The sequence below is a fragment of the Chlorocebus sabaeus genome, chromosome 10 (assembly GCF_047675955.1).
Source record: "Chlorocebus sabaeus isolate Y175 chromosome 10, mChlSab1.0.hap1, whole genome shotgun sequence".
Lineage (NCBI taxonomy): Eukaryota > Metazoa > Chordata > Mammalia > Primates > Cercopithecidae > Chlorocebus > Chlorocebus sabaeus.
The window spans coordinates 58,590,976-58,609,718 of NC_132913.1; the positions used below are offsets into that span (position 1 = coordinate 58,590,976).

The 18,743-nt window shown below is 41.8% G+C and overlaps 1 protein-coding gene across 6 annotated transcripts in view; it reads right to left on the reverse strand.

Annotated features, from left to right (window-relative positions):
* Positions 1-18,743, reverse strand: part of METTL8 (methyltransferase 8, tRNA N3-cytidine) — a 180,016-nt gene that overhangs the window by 47,491 nt on the left and 113,782 nt on the right. For 3 of the 6 annotated variants that reach the window (XR_012094219.1, XR_012094217.1, XR_012094221.1), the window contains exons 11-14: positions 17,918-18,135; positions 15,740-15,936; positions 15,258-15,401; positions 3,123-3,225 (exon numbers count right to left, since the gene is read on the reverse strand). The gene's annotated coding sequence lies outside the window, so the exon portion shown is untranslated. Of the gene's footprint in view, positions 1-3,122; positions 3,226-15,257; positions 15,402-15,739; positions 16,162-17,917; positions 18,136-18,743 lie in introns of all 6 variants that reach the window. The other 3 variants (XR_012094218.1, XR_012094220.1, XR_012094222.1) reach the window with 3 other exon arrangements.

The following is an 18,743-nucleotide window of genomic DNA, read 5'->3' on the forward strand; positions in this document are numbered from 1 at the left end:
TTGGGAGGCCAAGGCACCTGTAATCCCAGCTACTCGGGAGGCTGAGGCAGGAGAATCGCTTGAACCTGGGAGGTGGAGCTTGCAGTGAGTGGAGATGGTGCCACTGCACTCCAGCCTGGGTGACAGAGTGAGACTGTCTCAAAAAAAAGAAAAGAAAAACAAAAATCCAGTGTTTTTGTTAGCACTTTGGGGCCTGGAGTTGGAAGCCTTTAATGTTAAACATGCTGCTGTACTCTTGGGCCCCCACTGATTCCTGGGTTTGAATCCTGGCTCTCTCATATGATAGCTTAGGAGACCTTGACCAGGCCACTTACCCTCTCTGCATCTCAGTGTCCTTGTCTCTCAAAGGGGCCCTCACAAGGTGATTGTGAGTAGATGAATGAATATGGGTAAAGCTCAAATAGTCCCTAACCCATGCTAAGTAGAGACCCCATCGCTACACTGATGAAATTTAAATTCTTGTTAGGGAAACGGGCAAAAACCAATAAAGAGGTAATTATGCAAAATAGTTACCAATTGTGATAAGTGCTATGAAGGCTGAAATAATGCTTAAAGAGAGAATGGGGAGGGGAACCTACTTAAGTGATTAGGTGGTCAGGGAAGCCTTTCCCAAGGAGGAAACATTTCAGCTAAAAGCTAAAGGATAAAAGGATAAATAGAACTAAGGAACATCTTAATCTCAGCCTTACCAAGAGCTAAAGGAAATACCTTCAAAGCATAGGGAACATCAAATGCAAATGGCCAGAAATGCATTTCAGATTGAATTCCTATAATATCTGCTATTGTAGAATTCCTTAACATGAATGTATCATTTTTACATAAACATGATAGCAAGTGAGATATGTGATGAGACAAGAACATGTGTCAAATACACATTCCTGAACATTGCTCAGCATTTAATTGAGCTGTGCCCATGTGTTACAATGGTATACTAATGTGTGCAACTTTATATAAATGGACACATGTAGACCTGAATTTTTCTAAAGCACTAATGCAGACCTAAACATTAATAAGTGACACATTTAAGATATTCAATTAATGGATAAGCAGAAACTGACTAGAAAAATTAAAAGAATAAAAAATAATATTCAAATAAAACCACAAAAGAGACAGGAGGAACTCTTGTTTTTAGGCTTGCACAAAAATTCACCTGGCAGCACAAGTTGATGTGTGACCTGTTTCCCATGTGTTAAAAATTTTGATATATAACACGTTTGGATGTGCATGTTCCTGTGCTTTAGGCGAGTTCTTTTTTTTTTTTTTTTTGAGATGGAGTCTCATTCTGTTGCCCAAGCTGGAACGCAGTGGTGCAATCTCAGCTCACTGCAACCTCTGCCTCTGAGGTTCAAGCAATTATCCTGCCTCAGCCTCCCGAATAGCTGGGACTACAGGCATGTGCCACTATGCCCAGCTAATTTTTATATTTTAAGTAGAGATGGGGTTTCACTATGTTGGCCAGGTTGGTCTCAAACTCCTGACCTCAAGTGATCCACCTGCCTTGGCCTCCTAAAGTGCTGGGATTACAGATGTGAGCCACCGTGCCCATCCTCGAGGGCAGTATTTTAATAGTTAGAAATACATATATTTAGAACAGGAAAGAAATGTCTGTGGAACCCCTAACATAATTTCATTAAACTCTTCAGTGTCACAGAACAGTTTGAAAAGCACTACTGCAAAATAATCCCAGATGGGAAAAAGTTAATTTTGCACCATCCTCCATTCTCTCCTTAGTGACTAGTTTCATTTCATTCATTCACTGAACAAATGTACTGAGCTCTGTGCTCATTACTCTTTATCCCATGCTCTCCTCCTGCCCTCACCTATTCTCCATCTTCTCTGCCCGGGGTGGTGGGAGTGGTCCCCTAAGGGCTACATCATCCAGGATCTCTGCCTTCCGGCTTCTGATTCCTTACAGCCAGTGGGAGCAAGACATGGTTCTGGCAGTGACGGGAACTAGAGCTCCTGCTGGGTGCTCCTCTTAGGCACCTCCAGTGCTCATTAGCTCTAGTAATGGCTTTTCCTCTCCTTTGTAGGCTAACTGCTCCCCTCTTTTCCTAGTCTCTTGGTGCTTCAGCATCCTTTGTGGGTTTCCTTAACCTTGCCCACACTTCTATAAATTGCCCCTTCATTAACATCTCTTCAAAATCCAAAATGAATGTATTTTCTTTTGCTTGCTAAGACCCTGACTCAAACAAGCCTCTACTATGTTCTAGACCATCCCTGTCCAATAAAAGTATAACAGGAGTCATATATATACTTTTAAATTTTCTAGTAGCCATGTAAGACAGTAAAAAGATGCAGATACAATTAATTTTAATAATATATCCTATTTAACACAATACATCCCAAATATTATCATTTTAACATGTAATCATAAAAATTTATTAGTGAGATAGTTTACATTCTCTGTCTCTCTTTTTTTTTTTTTTTTTTTTTTTTTGAGACAGAGTCTCTCTCTGTCACCCAGGCTGGAGTGCAGTGGTGAGATCTCAGCTCACTGCAACCTCCGTCTCCTGAGTTCAAATGGTTCTCCTGCCTCAGCCTCCTGAGTAGCTGGGATTACAGGTGCCTGCATCATGCCTGGCTAATTTCTGCATTTTCAGTAGAGTCAGGGTTTCCCCATGTTGGCCAGCACAGTCTCGAACTCCCGACCTCAGGTGATCCACTCGCCTCGGCCTCTCAAAGTGCTGGGATTACAGGCATGAGCCACGATGCCTGGCTCTTTTTTTTTTTTTTCGTTGAGACAGAGTCTTACTGTGTTGCCCAGGCTGGAGTGCAGGGGTACGATCTCAGCCTTCTGCAACCTCTGCATCTCAGGTTCAAGTGATTCTTGAGCCTCAGCCTCCCAAGTAGCTGGGATTACAGACATTCACCACCAGGCCTGGCCAATTTTTTTTATTTTTAGTAGACAGGGTTTGCCATGTTGGCCAGACTGGTCTCGAACTCCCGGCCTCAAGTGATCTGCCTGCCTCAGCCTCCAAAAATGCTGGGATTACAGGTATGAGCTACTGTACCCAGCCTACATTCTCTTATTCATACTAGGTTGACAAAACCTGATGTGTATTTTACACTCGCAACAATCTCAGTTGGAATTTATCACATTTCAAGCGCTCAATACCCACATGTAGCTGACAGCTTCCATACAGCACAATGTAGTTCTGGATACTGCTTCAGGGCTGGAGATAGATGCAAAATACAGTCCCTAACATCTTAGAGTTGATGGTCCTGTAAGAAAGATGGACACACAAACTATTAGAAAACAATGCAGCAAATGTGTAATTAATGCTATGTACAAGATGCCATGGGAATAGAGCTCTTTCCATCAATGGGGTTTACAGAGAGATAATAGATAATAACATTTGAGTAGATCCTGAATGATCAAGGATTCTGCCAAGAAAACAAGAGGGTGGAGAGGACAATGCAGGCAGACAGAGAGAATCCTCACCTTTCCATCTACCCTCGCTGTATCAGCTCTTCTCTGACTATGCTCCTGAGACGGGCACCCTGCACACCAAGGGTACACTTGGATCTCGCTAGCTACTGTGGTCCAGGTTTGGATGGACCTCTGCAGTCTTAGCACAGGCTCAAGGAGTACAAGTTTTCAAAGGAAACACAACTAGGAAAAAAGGGCGAGATATGAATGTGGGGAGAATGCCTATAAACAGACATGACGAGAGAGCCTGGAGTCAGTTTCCTAAGGTAATGGAACTCTGGTCACTGATAGGCTTCATTGGCTCAGGTTCCTGGGCACAAAGTCTAACATTATTTTCCTCATCTAATCTGTTTCCTTTGCTATTCAGAAAGCATTGTCACAGGCTCATTGTTTTTAACCTTTGGCAACATTTTGGTTGTTACTGTTTTTCATCTTCTCCCCTTATATTTCTCTAGTAGTCCCAAGGACTTGAGGACCAGCACTGACCTCCCTCTAGACTGTCTCTCTCATATGAAAATCCTACTACTTTTAGTCAAATATATCTCTCTTTTCCCATTTCAAAACTCAGACACCCTATAGGATAGCTCAAAAACTTCTTATTTTGGCCAGGCATGGCGGTTCACGCCTATAATGCCGGCACTTGGGGAGGCCGAGGTGGGAGGATGGCTTGAGGACAGGAGTTTGAGAACAGCCTGGGCCACATAAGGAGACCCTGTCTCTACAAAAAATTTAAAAAGTAGCCAGGTGTACTGGCACGCACCTGTGGTCCCAGCTACTCAGGAGGCTGAAGTGGAAGGATCACCTGAGCCCAGGAGGTTGAGGCTGCAGTGAGCCATGATCACGTCACCGCACTTTATCCTGGGTGACAGAGCGAGACCCTCTCTCACAACAAACAAACCAACAAACAAAAAGAAGTTCTTATTTTTGTCTCAGAGGCAATGTTTGTTCTCTACTCTTTGAAGGGAGGTTATAACTTCAGTGACCCAAGGCCAAGGAATGGTCACGTGTTTTCCGCTCTAACTTACCTTCTCAGCATACTTTGTTAGATATTTTTGGAAGATTCACCTCACTCTCCTAAATCCTCCAAACCTCAGTTTTCTAACATAAAAGTACATCACACACATAACAGCAACAAAATAGAGCTGCTCACCTTTCAAGCCTAGGGCCTCCTGGGAGTTTCTCTGATCTGCTTTGGGAAGCCATCAAGTTCCCTGCAGACCTCTTTGCGTAACTCCATGATACTTAATAGCTGGTGAGGATTTTTAAGGATACCCAAGCAGTAATGGGAGAGGAAAGGAGGATAACTATTCTTAGATACTAAAAAAGAAGTATGCACTTAACTCAGACAAACATTCTGGCGCCTTTCTGTATGAGCAGAATCCTGATTTCCAGGAGGCTGGAAAGCCATGGCTAACTGTTTACATCCTTGGTCTGCAGCAGTCAGATGGTATACACTGTAGCCTTATTTTCCTTGTCTCCTTCTTAAATCAACCATAAATCATTCTCAATGCCAAGCTTTCTGCAAAAATTTCCTGTGGTTTCTTTTAGTCTCTTATTGTGATTCCCATTGGCAATAATGTCGGCATCTGTTCTCCATACCAGCACTATTTGCAAACACTTTGAGACCATGTCCTTGATTACTACTCAAAAGTTCAACTTCTGTTTTCTCAGAGCCAAAACACACACTGTATTATCCAGTTTAAATAGTTTCCAATCCTCATCTGGGCAGCAGGCTTCATCAGTTCCTCCCATTACTCATATTGTTTTTTTTAATGCTTTTAATTCTTTTCTTTCAATTGACTCACGTAGAGATGAATAACTTTGGTCTTCAACACTGCTAACCTTCCCACTCTGAGCTGTGCTTCATTCCCTCCTTAAGGATCTCTTCCATCCATGATGTCGTGGATTCTAAGAGGTTCTTTTACTCCCCAAAGCAGTTTATTAATACCACCTTTATGTTTTTCCTCTCCATGGTCTAAATTAGATCTCAGAAAATAAATAAATAAATAAATAGGATCTCAGTATGCTAGGAATTAGGCAACAATTGTATATACAGAATCAGTTATGGCCAGGCACGGTGGCTCACGCCTATAATCCTGGCACTTTGGGAGGCCGAGGCGAATGGATCACGAGGTCAGGAAATCGAGACCATCCTGGCCAACAAGGTGAAACTCCGTCTCTACTAAAATACAAAAAATTAGCTGGGCATGGTGGCGGGCACCTGTAGTCCCAGCTACTCAGGAGGCTGAGGCAGGGGAATCGCTTGAACCCAGGAGGCAGAGGTTGCAGTGAGCTGAGATCGTGCCACTGCACTGCAGCCTGGCGACAGAGCAAGACTCAGTCTCAAAAAAAAAAGAAAAAGAATCAGTTATTCTTAAAGAGAAATAATTTATATAGTTTACAATATCTTTTATCTCTCTGGCTTAAAACATTTTGTTTGTAATGTGCATGTGAGTATGTGCATGGTTTGGGTTTGGTTTTGATTTTGTGAGTGCGTGTATGTATGTGGTTTGATTTTGCTTGTTTGGTATTTTTCTAAATGATTTGGTTGAACAGTTATTCAACAGAGATGACTGCACCATTCTGAGCACTGTCAGGCAGTCAACATTTTTATGAGCTGCCCCTTTGGCATAGACTCTGTGTTTCTGGACTTGTGAGAAAATACATACTCGTACGCTCATATGTGCATGCCTGAACATATACGCAAAACCAATACAGTAATTAAAACAACAGAGAAAGACACTTAGCCAAACCCAGCAGACCAAATGATTACATCTATGTTTTATAAAGACTTCTAAGTTAATCAAAGATATTTATGCATTTATACAAAGACCAGAGGAAATCATAAATTGTAACGAAAATCAGGAATGTTCTAATACAACTAGTACTAACATTTTTTTAAAGGTTCTCCATATATCAAGTACTATTCTATATACTTTACATTGAGAAATCCATACAACATTTCTGAGATAGAAATTATTATTATCCTGCTTATCGATGAGAAAACCAAGCCGCAGAGAGGTTAAGTGACTCACCGATGGTTTCACAGTCAGATAAATGTAAATGGAAAAGGGTACAAGCAGACAATTTGCATAAGATAAAATGCAATCTCAAATGAAAAAATGTTCAAGATTGCCAGTTATCAGAGAAATGTAAATTAAAACATTAATTAATTTCATACCACACCTTTGGGGAGGCTTAAACTATCACTCTCAGATGTGGTGGCAACAATGTAAATCAGTGTAAGCTTTCAGGAAAGCCATTTGCTAATACTTATAAACAATGGTAAAGAGGCTCCCTTTAATTCAGTAATTACACTCCTAGAAATTTATTCTTAGAAAGTTATTCAAAAGAAAGAGCCATATGAATAAAAAATTTGCTGTAGCTTCTTTATGGTATCAAACATTGAAAGCAGTCTAAAGTTCCAAATATAGGGACTTTTAAAGTAAACTATGATACATCAATGAAACGGAATACCATGTGGCCATTTAAACTATAATTATCAGTGATAATGGTGATATTAAAGTTACATAATGTTAAGTGAAGTAGGCCAAATATAACATTTTACCTATTTTATGATTGCAACTATGTAAAATTATGTATACATATGTTCAAGGACCAGAATGGAACATAAAATGAAAATGCCTGAGACATCAGATGGCATAATTTTAAGTCCATTTCTTTCCTATTTTTAATTACCTTTATTTTTGTTGTTTTCCATATGATGGCAAAATCGGGATTTAGGAAAAAATAGAAGACACCGTTTCTACCTTTTGGTGATAGAGAATGTAGCTGAGCATTCATAGAATCATTGACTTTTAGAGCTGGAAGGTGCTTTATCAGACTCTTGGTGCAACTTCCTAATTTTACAGATAAATACTCTGAGGCAGAAAAAGACTGACTTGCTCAACCACACATATTTAATTAGGAGCCAGAATTTTCAACTCCAAAAGTGACCCACCATCATTTAGGGGACATTTCTTATAGAGAAATCAAGTTGTTAGGACCCTATCTTGAAACAGATTATGTTAATAAAAATAACCATTTTAACTTAATTCTACTTTTTAAAATCTGCATTATCAACTGCCTCCTTTCCCCACCTGAAATTTGCTTTATGCCAAAGCAAAAGTGCTAATTCTTGACTACATAGCACACACCATGCATATTTTTGGCATTTCAAAAAATGTCAAAATATTTATAAAGAAGATGAGTATTTCGAATAACAATAGAAAACGTAGCAGTCATTTTCTGGTGATGGAAACAGCAGGAATTCAATTAAGATTTAATAAATTAATTACATTGAATTTCACTTTCATACATTAAAAAATGTTTTCTAACATTGACTAAAAAATCTGCTTTAAATCTGCTAAAAATTAGTTTCTGGGATGCAAAGGAAGAATATGAGTGAATATGTAAATATGTATATAGCCTTACAGGGAGACCTTCATCTACTCACCTGTGATCACAAAAAGCAAAGCATGTCCTCAGGAGAGGTGAGACCCAGGTGGCAAGGGAGGCTCACTAGTCTTAAACTCACTTTTGATGATAATAGCTTCTGCCTGCGCTCTCTGAAAGAACAGGAAAATGGAGGCCAGGCACCTGGGCTCTCTGAAAAAACAGAGGAAAATGGAGGCCAGGCACGGTGGCTCATGCCTGTAATCCCAGCACTTTGGGAGGCCAAGGCCAGCAGATCACTTGAGGTCAGGAGTTCGAGGCCAGCCAGGCCAACATGGCAAAACCCCGTCTCTACTAAAAATACAAAAAAAAAAAAAAAAAAAGCCAGTCGTGGTGGCCTGTACCTGTAATCCCAGCTACTCAGGAGGCTGAGGCAGGAGAATCGCTTGAACCTGGGAGGTGGAGGTTGCAGTGAGCTGAGATTGCACCACTGCACTTCAGCCTGGGCGACACAGCAAGACTCTGTCTCACCAAAAAAAAAAAAAAAAAAAAAAAAAAAAAGGAAAAAAATGGGAAGATGCTAAAGAAAATTTAGAAGTCACAGACTGATGGGGCTACCAAAGTTGTTTTGGTTGTTGGGGCTGGTATGTCACGGCCACAGGGTTGATTTTCAGGGAGTATGTAAAAGCATCATGTGCTCATTTCAGGGCATGTGAGTCTCTAGGGGCATCAACCAAACATCGCACCAGCAACCAAGGTGGTGGTGATGGCTGATCCCATCAGTGCTCTGCAGCTGGGGCTTCAGCAGCAGCAGGAAGCAGCACCAGCTCTGGGCACTGGGACAGGAGCATGACCCTCTCATGAGACTTGGTTGGAAGTCCTGAACACTACTTAATAGAAGTTAAGAGCTGTTGAGACACATACCCTAGGGACTAAGGAAATAGAAAACAAGTCATATATTAAGGTTAAGACCTACTCAAATTTAATAATCTGTTTTTCACAACTGTAAACGAGCTCACAGCCTATGGTATTCTCCATGATATTTTTCTCTTAGTCACAACTCAGTGGTTCTCAAGCCTGGCTAACTATCAAAATCTCCTAGAGAATAAAAGACATCATCTGTACAGAGGAAACAAACAAATAAAAACACACACAAGAAATGAAAAAAACATAACAAACACCAATGCCTAGGCCTCCCATAGATGGATGAAATCAGAATCTGGTGGTGGATCACAGGAATCAGTAGCTGTGCTTGTTGTTTTTAGAGAGAGACAGGGTCTCTGTTGCCAAGGATGCAGTGCAGCAGAGCAATCATGGCTCACTGCAGCCGTGAACTCCTGGGCTCCAACAATCTTCCCACCTCAGCCTCCCAAGTAGCTGGGACTACAGGCACATGCCACCATGCTTAATTTTTTTTGCCTGGGGGTGGCGGTGGGGCGGGGGTGACAGGGAGGGGGTTGAGGGTGTGTGTAGAGAGGAGTCTCGCTATGTTGCCCAGGCTGGTCTCAAACTCCTGGTCTTAAGCAATTCTCCTCAGCCTCCCAAAGTGCTGGGATGATAGGCATGAGCCACTGTGCCAGGCCAAATCAGTATGTTTTAAAAGCTTCTGAGATTCTTCTAATGAACAGTGAGGGTAGAGACCCATTGTTCCAACAAGAGCAGTTAGAATCTTTCTGGAACAGTTCTAATTTTAATGTACATACAAATCACCTGGGGATCTTATTAAGCTGCAGATCTTGATTTGCTAGGCCTGAGCTGGAGACTGCGATGTTGAATTGCTAACAACCTCTCCTGGTGATGCTAACGCTAATAGTCTGCAAACCACCTTTAAGTTTTAAAAGGATCTAGGAAAATTAAAACAGGTGGTTAATTCCAGAGTAGAGGGGTCAGAGACAAGTAACAACAACAACAAAAAAAAAAACAAAAAATTTTTTTAACGTTAACAAAAGGGTAAAAATAAAAGTATATAGGAACTATTTTATTTTATTTTTTTCCAAGACCGAGTCTTGGTCTGTCACCCAGGCTGGAGTGCAGTGGTGCAATCTCGGCTCACTGCAACTTCCACCTCCCAGGTTCAAGCAATTCTCCTGCCTCAGCCTCCCAAGTAGCTGGGATAACAGGTGTCCGCCACCACACCCAGCTAAGTTTTTATGGTTTTAGTAGAGAGGAGGTTTCACCATGTTGGCTAGGCTGGTCTTGAACTCCTGAGCTCGTGATCCACCCACCTCGGCCTCCCAAAGTGCTGGGATTACAGGCATGAGCCACCACACCCGGCCAGGACCTCTTTTAATAGGTTTGAGATGGAGTTTCACTCTTGTTGCCCAAGTTGGAGTGCAATGGCGCAATCTCGGCTCACTGCAACCTCCTCCTCATGGCTTCAAGTGATTCTCCTGCCTTAGCCTCCCGAGTAGATGGAATTACAGGCATGTACCACCATGCCCGGCTAATTTTTGTATTTTTAGTAGAGACGGGTTTCTCCATGTTGGTCAGGCTGGTCTCAAGCTCCCGCCCTCAGGTGATCCCACCTCAGCCTCCCAAAGTTCTGGGATTACAGGCTTGAGCCACTGTGCCCAGCCTATGACCCAAATTTTTAACTTGGTCACTGCTATAGTTGGAATGTTTGTATCCCTCTAATATTCATATGTTGAAATCCTAACCCCTAAAGTGATGGTATTAGAAGGTGGGCTGTTGGGAGGTAATTAGGTCATGAGAACTAAAGGGATTAGTGTCATCATAAAAGAGTGCTGAAGGAGCTCAGTTGTCCCTTGCACCATGTGAGGACACAGCGAAATGTGCCTTCTATGAAGTAGGCTCTCACCAGACACCAAATCTGCCAGTGCCTTTTTTTTTTTTTAGAGACAGGGTTTCACCATGTTGCCCAGGATGGTCATGAACTCCTGGGCTCAAGCGATCTGCCCACCTCAGCCTCCCAAAGTTCTGGGATTACAGGTGTGAGCCAGCATATCTGACCAAATCCTCCAGTGCCTTGATCTTGAATTTCCCAGCTTCCCTAACTGTGAGAAATACATTTCTGTTGTTATAGCAACCCAAATGGACTAAGACAGTCACCTCATCTAAATATGAATTAAAGTCAAGAAAATGCTAAATTGATAGCACGGACATACCCACATTGCCTCCTACCTCCCAAGTTTGCTGTATGTGGCTGTAGTCATGTCATAACAGTCTAGAGGGGCCTGCTGTGAGTGACACTCCCTAGGACCAAGCTTTAGGCTATGCAGTTGGAGGTGACATTTGGATTGAAATAACAGAGAAGCTGAAGTAATAGGTAAGAAGATGAGCACACAACTCTGCAGGGAGATTTAAGACCAGAAAATGGGAAATGAGCACTTTGGTCAGAGGTCAAGAGGCAGCTAGGTGCAGTGGCTCATGCCTGTAATCCCAGCACTTAAGGAGGCTGAGGCGGGAAGACTGCTTGAGCCTAGGAGTTTGAGATCAGCCTGGGCAACAAAGTGAGATCCCGTCTCTACCAAAAAAAAAAAAAAAAAAATTAAAAATTAGCCAGGTTTGGTGGTATGTGCCTGTAGTCCTTAATAGTCAGGAGGCTGAGGCAGGAGGATTGCTTCTGCCCAGGGATTTGAGGTGGCAGTGAGCTGTGATCATACAACTGCACTCCAGCCTGGGAAAAGGAATAAGACTCTGTCTGAAACAAAAAACAAAAAACAAAAAAAAAGTAAGAGGCTGGAGAGACAGAAAAAAATATAGTTTTTAAAATGCCAAACTGGGCCCTCATAGAATGTTGAGGTTTTTCTCCTATGGTGTGCCAGGCACACTGAGTGGGGAGGTCATGTGTAACTCCTTTGCTTCAGGCTCTCTCTACTTGTCCATCACCAACCACAAGGAGTAATGGAAGGGCTGAACTTTCCCAGGTTTGCTTGGCAAAGAGTTGTGATGATCCCAGAGCATACTGTGGGGTGGAGTGTTATGAGAAGGTTCTGTGGTGGTGGGAGTCCAGGATATCTTGCAATTAAGTCCTTCCTCTTGCACTGGATGACAAGAGTATATGCACATTGCCAGGCAGAGTCCACATGGGCTGGCCATAGTGAGAAACGGTGGAAAACAGGGTGGTGTATATAAAAAGTGGATGGCAGCCAGGCACGGTGGAACACGCCTGTAATCCCAGCACTTTGGGAGGCTAAGGCGGGCTGATCACGAGGTCAAGAGATTGAGACCATCCTGGCCAACATGGTAAAACCCCATCTCTACTAAAAATACAAAAATTAGCTGGGCATGGTGGTGCACGCCTATAGTCCCACCTGCAGGCGCTGGGGCGGGAGAATCCCTTGAACTCAGGAGGGGGAGGTTGCAGTGAGCCGAGGTCACGCCACTGCACTCCAGCCTGGCAATAGGGTGAGACTGTCTCAAAAAAGAAAAAAGAAAGAAAGAAAGAAAAAAAGTGCATGGCAAGGCCAGGGAACTAGAAATAGAGGGCAGAAGTTCATAGTTTTGAGAGGCCAGACTGAACACTGGGCTAGTTGCATTTTTTTTTTTTTCTTTTGAGACACTGTCTCATTCTGTCACCCAGGCTGGAGTGCGGTGGTGAGATCTTGGCTCACTGCAACCTCCACTTCCCGGGTTCAAGCAATTCTTCTGCCTCAGCCTCCTGAGTAGCTGGGACTACAGACGTGCCACCATGCCCGCCTAATTTTTGTATTTTTAGTAGAGATGGGGTTTCACCGTATTTGCCAGGCTGGTCTTGAACTCCTGACCTCGCGATCCACCCGCCTCGACCTCCCAAAGTGCTGGGATTACCGGCACGAGTCACTGCATCTGGCCGCTAGTTGCTTTTTTAAACATTGTGGTAAAATACACATATCATAAAATTTACCATCTTAACTATTTTTAAGTGCACAATTCAGTAACATTAGTACTTTCACCTTGTTGTGCTACCATCAATATCGGGCCCATCAATACCATCCATAGAACCCTTTTCATCTTGCAAAACTAAAACTCTGTACCCATTAAGTGACAATTCCCCATCCCCCTGTCGCCCAGCCCTGGTGACGACCATTCTACTTTCCATCTCTATGAATTTGACTATTCCAGGTACCCCATGTAAGTGGAATCATACTATATTTTTCCTTTTGTGATTGGCTTATTTCACTTGGCATGACGTCCTCAAGGTTCATTCATATTGTAGCATGTGTCAGAATTTCCTTCCTTTTTAAGGCTGAATAATATTCCACTTTATGTATATACCACATTTTGCTTATCCATTCATCTGATGATGGACACTTGGTGCCATTGTTTGAATGTATTCCCCAAGCTCATGGGTTGGAAACTTAATTCCCAATTCAACAGTGTTGAGACCTTTAAGAGGTGAGTAGGTCATGAGGGGCTCTCCCCTTATGAATGGATTAAAGCAGTTATCACACGAGTGGGTTCCTGATAAAAGGATTTGTTTGACCTCCTTTTCTCCCTCTCATGCTCTCTTGCCCTTCCACCTTCCACCGTGGAATGGCACAGCAAGAAGGCTCTCACCAGATGTCAAGTATTTGCCAGTACTCTGCCCTTGGACTTCCCAGTTTCCAGAACCATGAGCCAAACACATTTCTTTTCTTTATAAATTACCCAGTCTCAGGCATTGTGATACAGCAACACAAAACGGATAAAACACTTGGATTGCTTCCACCTTTTGGCTATTGTGAAAAATGCTACTATGAACATGCATGTACAAATATCTCCTCAGGTCCATGCTTTCAGTTATTTTGGGTATATACTAAGAATTGCTGAATCACATGATAATTCTATTTTTAATTTTTTGGGGGCCCACCATACTGTTTTCTATAGCTATTGCACCGTTTTACATTCCCATCAACAGTGCACAAGAGTTCCAATTTCTGCATACCTTTGTCAACATTTACTATTTTCTGGGTTTTGGTAGTAGCCATCCTAATGGGTTTGAGGTGGTACCCCATTGTGGTTTTGATTTGCATTTCCCTAATGATTAATGACATTGAGCATTTTTTTCATATGCTATTGCCATTTGTATAACATTTTTTGAGAAATGTCTATTCAAATTCTTTGCCCATCTTAAAATTGAAGATTTTATTGTTGAGTTGTGAGAGTTTTGTTTGTTTTGTTTTGTTTTGCTTTGTTTTTTGTTTTGAGGCAGGATCTCACTCTGTCACCCCAGCTAGAGTGCAGTGATGCAATCACAGCTCACTGCACTATTGACCTCCAAGGCCCAAGCGATTCTTCCACACCAGCCTCCTAGGTAGCTGGGACTATAGATGCACACCGCCACGCTCAGCTAATTTTGTTCTTTATTTTATTTATTTATGTATTTATTTTTTTTGTAGAGACAGGGGTCTCACTATGTTGCCCAAGGTGGTCTTGAACTCCTGGGCTCAAGCAACCCTCCCACCTCAGCTTCCCAAAGTGCTAGGATTACAGGCATGAGCCACCATGCCCAGTGTAAGAGTTCTTCATACATTCTGGATACTAAACCCTTATCAGACGTATGATTTGCAAACATTTTCTCCCATTGTGTGGGATGCCTTTTACTCTGCTGATGTGTCCTTTAATGCACAGAACCTTTTAATGTTGATGTAGTCCAACTTTTCTTTTTCTTTTGTTGTCTGTACTTTTGTTGTCGTATCCAAGAAATTATTGCCAAACCCAATGTTATGAAGTTTTTCCTCTGTTTTCTTCTAAGAGTTTTATAGTTTCAGGTCTTACATCTAGGTTTTTAATCCATTTTGATTTAATTTTTGTATCTGGCATAAAATGGGGGTCCAATTTCTCTTGCAAGTTGATACCCAGTTTTCCCAATGTTATTTGTTGAAAAAACTGTCCTTGCCCCATTGGATGGTTTTGGCACCCTTATGGAAAATCATTTGGTCATATGTGCAGGTGTTTATTTCTGGACTCCAAAAGGGCTATTTGTTGAGTTTATGCGAGGATCAGGAGATAACTGTGGTAAAGGTGAGTCAGATCAGGTTCTATGCTTGGATGACCACCTCGAGTAAATGATGCACAGTGTGAGGCTTTATAGCCGTCTTTGGCCTATTTTGGAGAATCTTACAGATCTTCGGAAAGCAGCTCAGATCTTATCTTAATTGTGACCAGTTGAATGGACAGTGGTGATGCTTAGAGGTGCTGCTAGGTATTGTGAGTGGAAGTCCTAAATGCTGTGGCAGGAGGCATTCTGCATAGAGTTATGGGCAGCATTATTAAAAGTGACCTTGGATGCCAAAGCATAGATGGTACAAAAACTATACCGTAAGGACCCATTTCACATGCTTTGTTTGGCTTTTGCTGGATAGCACATGGCTAGATTTGTTCTCTGAGATTCTTGAAAAGGGTCTAAAAAATGAGGATACTAATTAATAAGCTGAGGTTGGCAAAACTATGGTGGCCAAATAGTGGTGGCCTGCTGAAGCCAAAGATTTAAGTAGGAGGTGCTTACCACACTTCAGACAAATGGGCATCTATCCTGAACTGCAGGCATCTAAAGAGCGGGGGTTCATTTCATAAGCCACGTGCATTTCAGTATTCTCAGTATGCAGCACAGTTCTGGCACACAGTAGATGCTTAATAAGCATTTGATTATCTGAATTAAACATAAGCCAAAGAAACAGCAATGACTTTCCTAAATAAGAAAACTCAACTTTTCAGTTAGCAAGTTTAAGGCTAATTATTTTAAAATAATTATTTAAATAATTTTTATATTACATATATTTATATTAGATATAAATACTTAAATAATATTTATATTATTTATCCTGTAATTATTTATTCTTCTCAAAGAGACAAAGACTTGTTCACCATCTGTATTAGTCAAGGTTCTCCAGACAGATAGAACCAATAGGGGAGAGAGAGACAGAGAGAGACGGAACGAGAGAGAGAAAGATAAAGAGAAGAGAGGATTTATTAGGGGAATGGCCTCACAGAATTATGCAGGCTGAGAAGTCCCATGATAGGCCATCTACAAACAGGAGACCCACGGAAGCCAGTGGCATAGCTCAGTCCAAGTACAAACATCTCGGCACCAGGGAAGTCAACAGTGTAACTGTCAGTCTGAGGCTGAAGGCCTAAAAACCAAAGATGCTGCTTGTGCAAGTTCCAGAGTCCAAAGGCCAGATAACCTGGAGTTCAAAGGCAGGAGAAGAAGGGGGTGTCCTAGTTCCAGGAGAGAGAGAAAATTCACCTTCCCTCTACCTTATTCTATTCAGGTCGCCCACATTGAGGGCAGCTCTTCCCCACTCGGTTCACTGACTCACATACCAATCTCCAGAAATAATGCTTTACCGGCTATTTAGGTATCCCTTAATCCAGCCAAGTTGACACCTAAAGTTAACCATCACGTCATCCTTTAAAAAAAAAAAATATATATATATATATATCTCTAAATAACAATATATATTTTATAAATATATGTCATATATTATAAAATATCATACTATATATTAATAACAATATTAATTACCACTTATTAAGCACCAGTTATCTCCAGGCATCATACCTAACATTTGATGTGCATTATATTTAGTCCTTGCAACAATCTGCAGGTAAGCATTATTTCCATTTCATAGTTCAGTGCATTGAACCTTGGAGATTTCAAGTGTCTTGCTTAAGGTTACAAAACCACCAATAGTGAAGTTAGGATTTATATCCAAAATGGGTCCCATGTTTCTGCTTTGAGAACCCTTTTTGCCAGTTTCTACCTGGGCACTATTATTTTCATCTTCTAGCATGCATTTATTTTAGGGCAAACCCATTTCTTCCCTATAAACAAACCACTAACAGTCTTTTCTCCATCTCTGGCCTTTTCCCAAGTTCTCTATGTTCCTTAAATTTAGCATCAGCCCAGCATTGACAGTATCATTCAGTGTGACACACACACACACGTGTGTATGCATTGTAATGTCAACAAAAATACAACCATCTCCCTTTCCATGTTAAATCAGCATAGAAACTATTTTATAACTATTCAAATATTCACAAAAAGTCAAATTTTTTTAGAAAGTGAACAAATAAAAGGAATAATAACTACCCAGACCCCTGGTGAGAGCTAGGTGGTGAGATGCTGAAGAACCATTGACAAGTGCATCTCTGAGCAGACTACTCAGCAAATAGCAAAAGGATAAAGCAGAGTCTACCCCCACACTGCTCTAGATTTGGTCTATGTAGCATATGCTTTACCCAACACTTATAAAAGGTTTAGGTAATTCCCACTCCTGTTCTTTCCTGCCATGTGGAGGGACAGCAACTGATTTAAGACTGCCAGCCTCTTTAATCCCACCCTCCTCATTCCTGGGAGAGGTGGAGTGATTTCTCTAATCAGTGAATATGGGCGGTTACTTAGGCTTGTTTAATCCAGCTCTTCTTTGTTTTCTGTTGGAGGAAAGTGTGCTGCAATAGGCCTCAAAGGGGCAGGGCCCCCTGTGTAGAGTCCTTGGCTGTCTAGCTGTGAGCCCTGATTCTGGGGTTCAGTATTAGGAAGACACTAATTCCTTGTACCCAAAGTCCATTTTTTCCAGTACCAGCTTCATCAGTAATTGAGCTATTTTTTTTTTCTTTTTTTTTTTTTCTTTTTGAGACAGAGTCTTGCTCTGTTGCCTAGGCTGGAGTCCAATGGCACAATCTCGGCTCACAGCTACCTCCACCTCCCGGGTTCAAGTGATTCTCCTGCCTCAGCCTTCTGGGTAGCTGGGATTACAGGCTCCCACCACCACACCCAGCTAACTTCTGTATTTTTAGTAGAGACGGGGTTTCGTCATGTTGCCCAGGCTGGTTTCAAACTCCTGATCTCAGGTGATCCACCTGCCTCAGCCTCCCAAAGTGCTGGGATTACAGGCAAGAGCCACTGTGCCCAGGGTGAGCTGACATTTTAATCTTCATTTATTGACACCTTAATCTATTTGATTGGTTTAAAACTTGGGCAGAGAACATAGGGATATTATTTATTGGGTTTCTCTCAAACCCCACTGGATGGCTGTGATTCCACACTGGGGTCTTGTCTAGTAGACTATTCTGCCCTGTATTCTTTGATTCCCTCTGTTTATTTCCTCAGATGGGGGCAGTAAATCCTGAATCACTTGGTGACTCCATTATACTGATACCTACCCAGTTCCCTTAGTTCCCTTATACAAGGTAGGAGTCAGGCCTTTCTCCTTCACTGAGGAATGAGGGTGATCTTCTGGTTGGCCAGTGTCTCCTTCCTCTTTACATCTCTGGGTATATTTCTCCTAAATCCATGCCACATCTTTCCAGATTTATGAAGCATCAACAAACTCATGGTTTGTGATATCATGGTAGAAAACAAATATAAAAGTCCAAGGGCTCTGGAATCAAACAAAGAATCAGGTAAAGGTGAGTCACTGCTCTTCAAAACAGTGTCAAGAAAAAAGTGTTTTATGTAGGGAAGTTTAAATTTTCCCTCTGAAGGTTCAATAAGTGAGTCATCCCACTGAAATAAACTGACAATAGACAAATTAACAGGAGAAAAGCATACAAATTTATTAACTTGCATAAGCACGGAGCCACATAAAATATGAGACTCAAGGAAAGGCCAGATGGAACTTACATAGTTCCCTCTTCACAGAAGAGAGGGGATGGGGCAATACAGCCTATTTTGAAGGATAATAACATGGTTTGACTGTGTCCCCACGCAAATCTCACCTTGAATTGTAATAATCCCCATGTGTCAAGGGCTGGGCCAGGTGGAGATAATTGAATCATGGGGGCAGTTTCCTCCATACTGTTCTCGTGGTAGTGAATAAGTCTCATGAGATCTGATGGTTTTATAAATAGGAGTTCCCTTGTACAAGCTGTCTTGCCTGCTGCCATGTAAGATGTGACTTTGCTCTTCATTTGCCTTCAGTCATGATTGTGAGGCCTCCCCAGCCATGTGGAACTGTGAGTCAATCAAACCTCTTTCCTTTATAAATTA